The sequence below is a fragment of the Arachis ipaensis genome, chromosome B7 (genome assembly GCF_059453495.1).
Source record: "Arachis ipaensis isolate K30076 ecotype BB chromosome B7, ASM5945349v1, whole genome shotgun sequence".
Classification (NCBI taxonomy): Eukaryota; Viridiplantae; Streptophyta; class Magnoliopsida; order Fabales; family Fabaceae; genus Arachis; species Arachis ipaensis.
In genome coordinates, this window is record NC_142442.1 from 51,456,894 (window position 1) to 51,467,500 (window position 10,607).

At 38.8% G+C, this 10,607-nt stretch overlaps 1 non-coding gene across 1 annotated transcript; it reads right to left on the minus strand.

Annotated features, from left to right (window-relative positions):
• Positions 1 to 5,164: 5,164 nt before the first annotated feature.
• On the minus strand, positions 5,165 to 5,272 carry LOC148551148 (small nucleolar RNA R71). Its single transcript, XR_015893033.1, has one exon. It is a non-coding gene; the product is annotated as a small nucleolar RNA R71 (small nucleolar RNA).
• Between the last annotated feature and the right edge of the window lie 5,335 nt (positions 5,273 to 10,607).

Genomic DNA, 10,607 nt, shown 5'->3' on the forward strand with positions numbered 1-10,607 from the left:
CAGGGTGCAATTCTGGCGTTCAAACGCCCAGATGCTGCCCCTTTCTGGCGTTCAGCGCCAGAACCATGCCCTGTTCTGGCGTTGAACGCCCAAAACGTGCTTCTTACTGGCGTTTAAACGCCAGTAAGGTCTTCTTCCAGGGTGTGATTTTTTTTGCTGTTTTTGATTCTGCTTTTAATTTTTCTATTTTTTTCGTGACTTCACATGATCATGAACCTAATAAAACATGAAAAACAATGAAGATTAGATAAATAAACATTGGGTTGCCTCCCAACAAGCGCTTCTTTAATGTCAATAGCTTGACAGTGGGCTCTCATGGAGCCTCACAGATGTGCAGAGCTTTATTGAGACCTCCCAACACTAAACTTAGAGTTTGGATATGGGGGTTTGACACCAAACTTAGAGTTTGGTTGTGGCCTCCCAACACCAAACTTAGAGTTTGACTGTGGGGGCTTTGTTTGACTCTGCTTTGAGAGAAGCTTTTTATGCTTCCTCTCCATGGATGCAGAGAGAGATCCTTGAGTTGTAAACACAAGGTTGTCCTCATTTATTTGAAGGATCAATTCTCCTCTGTCCACATCAATCACAGCTCTTGCTGTGGCTAGGAAAGGTCTTCCTAGGATGATGGATTCATCCTCAGCCTTCCCAGTATCTAGGACTATCAAATCAGCAGGGATGTAAAGGCCTTCAACCTTTACTAACACGTCCTCTACTTGTCCATAGGCCTGTTTTCTAGAACTGTCTGCCATCTCTAATGAGATTTTAGCAGCTTGCACCCCAAAGATTCCCAGTTTCTCTATTACAGAGAGGGGCATGAGGTTTATCCCTGAACCAAGGTCACATAGAGCCTTAAAGATCATGGTGCCTATGGTACAAGGTATTAAGAACTTTCTAGGATCCTGTTTCTTCTGAGGCAATGTCAGTTGATCCAGATCACTTAGTTCATTGGTGAACAAGGGAGGTTCATCTTCCCAAGTATCAATGCCAAATAATTTGGCATTTAGCTTCATGATTGCACCAAGGAACTTGGCAGCTTGCTCTTCAATAACATCCTCATTCTCTTCAGAAGAGGAATACTCATCAGAGCTCATGAATGGCTGATGAGCGGATAATTTATATGCTTTTTGGCATTATTTTTAGTATGTTTCTAGTAGGATCTAGTTACTTTTAGGGATGTTTTCATTAGTTTTTATGTTAAATTCACATTTCTAGACTTTACTATGAGTTTGTGTGTTTTTTTGTGATTTCAGGTATTTTATGGCTGAAATTGAGGGACTTGAGCAAAAATCAGATTCAGAGGTTGAAGAAGGATTGCTGATGTTGTTGGATTCTGACCTCCCTGCACTCAAAATAGATTTTCTAGAGCTACAGAACTCAAAATGGCGCGCTTCCAATTGCGTTGGAAAGTAGACATCCAGAGCTTTTCAGAATTATATAATAGTCCATACTTTACCCGAGTTTAGATGACGTAAATTGGCGTTCAATGCCAGCTCTCTGCCCAATTCTGGCGTCCAGCGCCAGAAACAAGCTGCAAAGTGGAGTTCAACGCCCAAACTGGCACAAAAGCTGGCGTTCAACTCCAAGAAGGACCTCTACATGTGAAACACTCAAGCTCAGCCCAAGCACATACCAAGTGGGCCCCGGAAGTGGATTTATGCATCAATTACTTACTTCTGTAAACCCTAGTGACTAGTTTATTATAAATAGGACTTTTTACTATTGTATTAGACATCTTTGAACATCTTGGAACATCTTTGGACGCCTGGTTCTTAGATCAGAGGGGCTGGCCTCTCGGCCATGCCTGGACCTTCACTTATGTATTTTCATACGGTAGAGTTTCTGCACTCCATAGATTAAGGTGTGGAGCTCTGCTGTTCCTCAAAGATTAATGCAAAGTACTACTGTTTTTCTATTCAATTCATCTTATTTCGCTTCTAAGATATTCATTCGTACTTCAACCTAAATGTGATGAACGTGACAATCATCATCATTCCCCATGAACGCGTGCCTGACAACTACTTCCGTTCTACTTTCGATTGAATGAGTGTCTCTTGGATCTCTTAATCAGAATCTTCGTGGTGTAAGCTAGAATGATGGCGGCATTCAAGAGAATCCGGAAAGTCTAAACTTTGTCTATGGTATTCCGAGCAGGATTCAATGATTGAATGACTGTGACGAGCTTCAAACTCGCGAGTGCTGGGCGTTAGTGACAGACGCAAAAGGAGGGTGAATCCTATTCCAGCATGATCGAGAACCGACAGATGAATAGCCGTGCCGTGACAGGGTGTGTTGACCATTTTCACTGAGAGGAGGGGATGTAGCCACTGACAACGGTGATGCCCTTGCATAAAGCCAGCCATGGAAAGGAGTAAGACTGATTGGATGAAGATAGTAGGAAAGCAGAGATTCAGAGGAAGAAACGCATCTCTATACGCTTATCTGAAATTCTCACCAATGAATTACACAAGTATCTCTATCTTTACTTTTTATTAATTAATATTCGAAAACTCCATAACCATTTTATATCCGCCTGACTGAGATTTACATGGTGACCATAGCTTGCTTCATACGAACAATCTCCGTGGGATCGACCCTTACTCACGTAAGGTTTATTACTTGGACGACCCAGTGCACTTGCTGGTTAGTTATGCGAAGTTGTGAAGATATGTCTAGACCATGGTTCTGTGCATCCGTTGGTGCCATTGCCAGGGAATCAATTTCGAATAACAATTCACAACCTGAGTAACAATTTCGCATACCAAGTTTTTGGCGCCGTTGCCGGGGATTGTTCGAGTTTGGACAACTGACGGTTCATCTTGTTGCTCAGATTAGGTAATTTTCTTTTTGTTCTGTTTTCAAAAATTTTTCAAAAATCTTTCAAAAATTTTTCTTTTGTTTTCGAAAAAAAAAATTTAATAAAAATAATGTTTTCAAAAATAAATTATTCTATGGCTTCAAAGCTTTCACGAATGAATTCTAGAGTTTCATGGTAACGTGTTGAATCCTATCTGGCTGTAAAGCCATACCCAAACTCCTTTGGGATTGGTCTTCAACTAATCACCTCAATGGATGTAAATCCATTCTAAAGCTTGACTGGCTATTAAGCCATGTCTAACCCTCAGATCGGAGCTTTAGACTAAAGAGTACAAGATTCCTGGAATTCATATTAAAGATTTTGAAATCCTTATTTTTCTTTTTCAAAATGATTTTCGAAAAAAATTAAAAGAAAATACAAAAAAAAAATCATAAAATCATAAAAATAAAAAATATTTCATGTTTGAGTCTTGAGTCAAGTTGAAAGTTTGGTGTCAATTGCATATTCATCTTGCATTTTTCGAAAATTCATGCATTCATAGTGTTCTTCATGATCTTCAAGTTGTTCTTGGTAAGTCTTCTTGTTTGATCTTTGCATTTGCATGTTTTGTGTCTTTTCTTGTTTTTCATATGCATTCTTGAATTCTTAGTGTTTAAGTATTAAAGAATTCTAAGTTTGGTGTCTTGCATGTTTTCCTTGCATTAAAAATTTTTCAAAAATATGTTCTTGATGTTCATCATGACCTTCATAGTGTTCTTGGTGTTCATCTTGACATTCATAGCATTCTTGCATGCATTCATTGTTTTGATCCATAACTTTCATGCATTGCATCATTTTTCTTGTTTTTCTCTCTCATTATAAAAATTCAAAAAAACAAAAAAAATATCTTTCCCTTTTTCTCTCTCATAAATTCGAAAATTAGATTTGACTTTTTCAAAAATTTTTAAAATCTAGTTGTTTTCATGAGTCAAATCAAAATTTTCAATTTGAAAATCTTATCTTTTTCAAAATCTTTTTCAAAAAATCAAATCTTTTTCATTTTTCTTAGTTATTTTCGAAAATTTTAAAAAAATATTTTTCAAAAATATTTTTCTTATTTTTATATCAAATTTTCAAAAATAACAATAACAATTAATGTTTTGATTCAAAAATTTCAAGTTTGTTACTTGCTTGTTAAGAAAGATTCAAACTTTGAGTTCTAGAATCATATCTTATGATTTCTTGTGAATCAAGTCATTAATTGTGATTTTAAAAATCAAATCTTTTTCAAAACTAATTTCAATCATATCTTTTCAAAAATATCTTCTTATCTTATCTTTTTCAAAAATTTGATTTCAAAATATCTTTTCTAACTTCTTATCTTCTTATCTTTTCAAAATTGATTTTCAAAATTTGTTTCAACTAACTAACTAACATTTTGTTTGTTTCTTACCTTCTTCAAAACCACCTAACTAACTCTCTCTCTCTAATTTTCGAAAATATCTTCCCTCTTTTTCAAAATTTCTTTTTAATTAACTAATTATTTTAATTTTTGATTTTTATTTTCGAAAAATCACTAACCTTTTTCAAAAACTATTTTCAAAAATCACTAACTCTTTTTCTAAAAATATTTTTTGAAAATTCTTCTCCCTCATCCTATTCTATTTATTTATTCATCTACTAACATCTCTTCCTCACATCACTTACCAAATTTGAACCCCTTCTCATATCTGTGTTCGAATTTTTTCTTCTTTTCTTCTTCTACTAACAATAAGGAACCTCTTTACTGTGACATAAAGGATCCCTCTTCTTTTCTTTCTCTCTTCTCTTTCTTATGAGCAGGGACAAAGAAAAAGGCATTCTTGTTGAAGCTGATCCAGAACCTGAAAGAACTCTGACGAAAAAACTAAGAGAAGCTAAATTACAACAATCCAGAGACAACCTTATTGAAAATTTCGAACAAGTAAAGGAGATGGCAGCCGAACCCAACAACAATAATGCAAGGATAATGCTTGGTGACTTTACTGCACCTAATTCCAATTTACATGGAAGGAGCATCTCCATCCCTACCATTGGAGCAAACAATTTTGAGCTGAAACCTCAGCTAGTTTCTCTGATGCAGCAGAACTGCAAGTTTCATGGACTTCCATCTGAAGATCCTTTTCAATTCTTAACTGAATTCTTGCAGATCTGTGATACTGTTAAGACTAATGGTGTAAATCCTGAAGTCTACAGGATCATGCTTTTCCCATTTACTGTAAGAGACAGAGCTAGAATATGGTTGGACTCTCAACCTAAGGATAGCTGAACTCTTGGGATAAGCTGGTCACGGCTTTCTTAGCCAAGTTCTTTCCTCCTCAAAAGCTGAGCAAGCTTAGAGTGGATGTTCAAACCTTCAAACAAAAAGATGGTGAATCCCTCTATGAAGCTTGGGAAAGATACAAACAGTTGACCAAAAAGTGTCCTTCTGACATGCTTTCAGAATGGACCATCCTGGATATATTTTATGATGGTTTATCTGAGCTATCAAAGATGTCATTGGACACTTCTGCAGGTGGATCCATTCACCTAAAGAAAACGCCTGCAGAAGCTCAAAGACTCATTGACATGGTTGCTAATAACCAGTTTATGTACACTTCTGAGAGGAATCCTGTGAGTAGTGGGATGCCTATGAAGAAGGGAGTTCTTGAAATTGATACTCTGAATGCCATACTGGCTCAGAATAAAATATTGACCCAGCAAGTCAATATGATCTCTCAGAGTCTGAATGGAATGCAAGCTGCATCCAACAGTACTCAAGAGGCATCTTCTGAAGAAGAAGCCTATGATCCTGAGAACCCTATAATAGCAGAGGTAAATTACTTAGGTGAACCTTATGGAAACACCTATAACTCAACATGGAGAAATCATCCAAATTTCTCATGGAAGGATCAAAAGCCTCAACAAGGCTTTAATAATGGTGGAAGAAACAGGTTTAGCAATAGCAAGCCTTTTTCATCATCCACTCAGCAACAGACAGAGAATTCTGAGCAGAATCTATCTAGCTTAGAAAATTTAGTCTCTGATCTATCTAAGGCCACTGTGAGTTTCATGAATGAAACAAGGTCTTCCATTAGAAATTTGGAAGCACAAGTGGGCCAGCTGAGTAAAAGGATCACTGAAATCCCTCCTAGTACTCTCCCAAGCAATACAGAAGAAAATCTAAAAGGAGAGTGCAAGACCATTGACATAACCAAAATGGCCGAACCCAAAGAGGGAGAGAAGGACGTGAATCCCAAGGAGGAAGACCTCTTGGGACGTCCAGTGATCAATAAGGAGCTTCCCTCTGAGGAACCAAAGGAATCTGAAACTCATCTAGAGACCATAGAGATTCCATTGAACCTCCTTATGCCATTCATGAGCTCTGATGAGTATTCTTCTTCTGAAGAGAATGAGGATGTTACTGAAGAGCAAGTTGCCAAGTTCCTTGGTGCAATCATGAAGCTGAATGCCAATTTATTTGGTAATGAGACTTGGGAAGATGAACCTCCCTTTTTCACTAATGAACTAAGTGATCTGGATCAACTGACATTGCCTCAGAAGAGACAGGATCCTGGAAAGTTCATAATACCTTGTACTATAGGCACCATGATCTTTAAGGCTCTGTGTGACCTTGGTTCAGGGATAAACCTCATGCCTCTCTCTGTAATAGAGAAACTGGGAATCTATGGGGTACAAGCTGCTAAAATCTCATTAGAGATGGCAGACAACTCAAGAAAATAGGCTTATGGACAAGTAGAGGACGTGTTAGTGAAGATTGAAGGCCTTTACATCCCTACCGATTTCATAGTCTTGGATACTGGAAAGGAAGAGAATGAATCCATCATCCTAGGAAGACCTTTCCTAGCCACAGCAAGAGCTGTGATTGATGTTGACAGAGGTGAATTAGTCCTTCAATTGAATGGGGACTCCCTTGTGTTTACAACTCAAGGTCATCTTTCTGTCAACATGGAGAGGAAGCATAAAAAGCTTCTCTCAAAACAGAGTCAACTAGAGCCCCGACAGTCAAACTCTAAGTTTGGTGTTGGGAGGCCACAACCAAATTCTAAGTTTGGTGTTGAACTCCCATATCCAAACTCTAAGTTTGGTGTTGGAGAGTCTCAACAATGCTCTGAACATCTATGAGGCTCCATGAGAGCCCACTGTCAAGCTATTGACATTAAAGAAGCGCTTGTTGGGAGGCAACCCAATTTTTATTTATCTAACTATATTCTTCTTAGTTATATGTCTTTATAGGTTCATGATCATGTGGAGTCACAAAATAAATATAAAAATTGAAAATGGAATCAAAAACAGCAGAAGAAAAATCACACCCTGGAGGAAGCACCTGTCTGGCGTTCAACGCCAGAACAGAGCATGGTTCTGGCACTGAACGCCCAAAATGGGCAGTATCTGGGTGCTGAACGCCCAAAATGGGCAGCATCTGGGCGCTGGACGCCAGAACTGCACCCTGGAGAGAAGCTGGCACTGAACGCCCAGAACAAGCATGGTTCTGGCGTTCAACGCCAAAAATAGGCAACAAATGGGCATTGAACGCCCAAAATGGGCACCAACCTGGCGCTGAACGCCCAGAGTTGCGTGCAAGGGCATTTTACATGCCTAATTTGGTGCAAGGTTGTAAATCCTTGAACACCTCAGGATCTGTGGACCCCATAGGATCCCCACCTATCTCCACTCACTTCTTCTTACCCCTCTTTTACACAATCCCATAAACACTCTTCCCCAAAACCCTTCACCAATCACCTCAATCTCTTTTCCCCATCACCTCTTCACCACTCACATCTATCCACTCTTCCCCATAAACCTACCTCATAAACTCCACCTACCTTCAAAATTCAAAACCAATTTCCCACCCAAACCCACCCTAAATGGCCGAACCTTAACCCCCCTCCCTCCCCTATATATAGCCCTCCATCCTTCCTTATTTTCACATAACACAACCCTCTCTTCTCTACTTGGCCGAAACACACTTCACCCCTCTTCTCCATATTTTCTTCTTCTTCTTCATCTAATCCTTTTTTTTCTCACTCGAGGGCGAGCAATATTCTAAGTTTGGTGTGGTAAAAGCATAAGCTTTTTGTTTTTCCATTACCATTGATGGCACCTAAGACCGGAGAATCCTCTAGAAAAGGGAAAGGGAAGACAAAAACTTCCACCTCCGAGTCATGGAAGATGGAAAGATTCATCTCCAAAGCTCATCAAGACCACTTCTATGATGTTGTGACCAAGAAGGTGATCCCCGAGGTCCCTTTCAAACTCAAAAGAAATGAGTATCCGGAGATCCAACATGAAATTCAAAGAAGAGGTTGGAAAGTTCTAACAAACCCCATCCAACAAGTCGGCATCCTAATGGTTCAAGAGTTCTATGCCAATGCATGGATCACTAGGAACCATGATCAAAGTAAGAACCCGAATCCAAAGAATTATGTTACAATGGTTCGGGGGAAATACTTAGATTTTAGTCCGAAAAATGTGAGGTTGGCGTTTAACTTGCCTATGATGCAAGGAGATGAACGCCCCTACACTAGAAGGGTCAACTTTAATCAAAGGTTGGACCAAGTCCACATGGACATATGTGTGGAAGGAGCTCAATGGAAGATTGACTCCAAAGGCAAGCCGGTTCAACTGAGAAGACTGGACCTCAAGCCTGTGGCTAGAGGATGGTTGGAGTTCATCCAACGCTCCATTATCCCCACTAGCAACCGATCTGAAGTTACTGTGGATAGGGCCATCATGATCCATAGCATCATGATTGGAGAGGAAGTAGAAGTTCATGAAGTCATCTCCCTTGAACTCTACAAAATAGCCGAAAAATCCTCCCCCATGGCAAGGCTAGCTTTTCCTCATCTTATTTGCCATCTATGTTACTCAGCTGGAGCTTTCATAGAAGGAGACATTCACATTGAGGAAGAGAAGCCCATCACTAAGAAAAAGATGGAGCAAGCAAGAGAGCCCATTCATGGAGCTCAAGAGGCGCATGAAGCTCATCACCATGAGATCCCGGAGATGCCTCAAATGCATTTTCCTCCACAAAACTACTGGGAGCAAATCAACACCTCCCTAGGAGAATTAAGTTCCAACATGGGACAACTAAGGGTGGAACATCAAGAGCACTCCATCATCCTTCATGAAATAAGAGAAGATCAAAAAGCAATGAGGGAGGAGCAACAAAGACAAGGAAGAGACATAGAAGAGCTCAAGGACATCATTGGTTCCTCAAGAAGGAAATGCCACCATCACTAAGGTGGATTCATTCCTTGTTCTTATTTCTTCTGTTTTTCGTTTTCTATGTTATGTACTTATCTATGTTTGTGTCTTCATTACATGATCATTAGTAGTTAGTAACTTTGTCTTAAAGTTATGAATGTCCTATGAATCCATCACCTCTCTTAAATGAAAAATGTTTTAATTCAAAAGAACAAGAAATACATGAGTTTCGAATTTATCCTTGAACTTAGTTTAATTATATTGATGTGGTGACAATGCTTCTTGTTTTCTGAATGAATGCTTGAACAGTGCATATGTCTTTTAAAGTTGTTGTTTAAGAATGTTAAATATGTTGGCTCTTGAAAGAATAATGACTAGGAGACATGTTATTTGATAATCTGAAAAATCATAAAAATGATTCTTAAAGCAAGAAAAAGCAGCAAAGAGCAAAGCTTGCAGAAAAAAAAATAGGCGAAAAAAAAAATAGAAAGAAAAAGCAAGCAGAAAAAGCCAAAGCTCTTAAAACCAAGAGGCAAGAGCAAAAAGCCAATAACCCTTAAAACCGAAAGGCAAGGGCAAATAAAAAAGGATCCCAAGGCTTTGAGCATCAGTGGATAGGAGGGCCTAAAGGAATAAAATCCTGGCCTAAGCGGCTAAACCAAGTTGTCCCTAACCATGTGCTTGTGGCATGTAGGTGTCAAGTGAAAACTTGAGACTGAGCGGTTAAAGTCAAGGTCCAAAGCAAAAAAAAAAAGAGTGTGCTTAAGAACCCTGAACACCTCTAATTGGGGACTTTAGCAAAGCTGAGTCACAATCTAAAAAGGTTCACCCAATTATGTGTCTGTGGCATTTATGTATCCGGTGGTAATACTGGAAAACAAAGTGCTTAGGGCCACGGCCAAGACTCATAAAATAGCTGTGTTCAAGAATCATCATACTGAACTAGGAGAATCAATAACACTATCTGAACTCTGAGTTCCTATAGATGCCAATCATTCTGAACCTCAATGGATAAAGTGAGATGCCAAAACTATTCAAGAGGCAAAAAGTTATAAGTCCCGCTCATTTGATTGGAGCTATGTTTCATTGATAGTTTGGGATTTATAGTATATTCTCTTCTTTTTATCCTATTTGATTTTTAGTTGCTTGGGGACAAGCAACAATTTAAGTTTGGTGTTGTGATGAGCGGATAATTTATACGCTTTTTGGCATTGTTTTTAGTATGTTTCTAGTAGGATCTAGTTACTTTTAGGGATGTTTTCATTGGTTTTTATGTTAAATTCACATTTCTAGACATTACTATGAGTTTTTGTGTGTTTCTGTGATTTCAGGTATTTTATGGTTGAAATTGAGGGACTTGAGCAAAAATCAGATTCAGAGGTTGAAGAAGGACTGCTGATGTCGTTGGATTCTGACCTCCCTGCACTCAAAATGGATTTTCTGGAGCTAAAGAACTCAAACTGGCGCGCTTCTAATTGAGTTGGAAAGTAGACATCCAGGGCTTTTCAGCAATATATAATAGTCCATACTTTGCCCGAGTTTAGATGACGCAAACTGGCGTTCAACG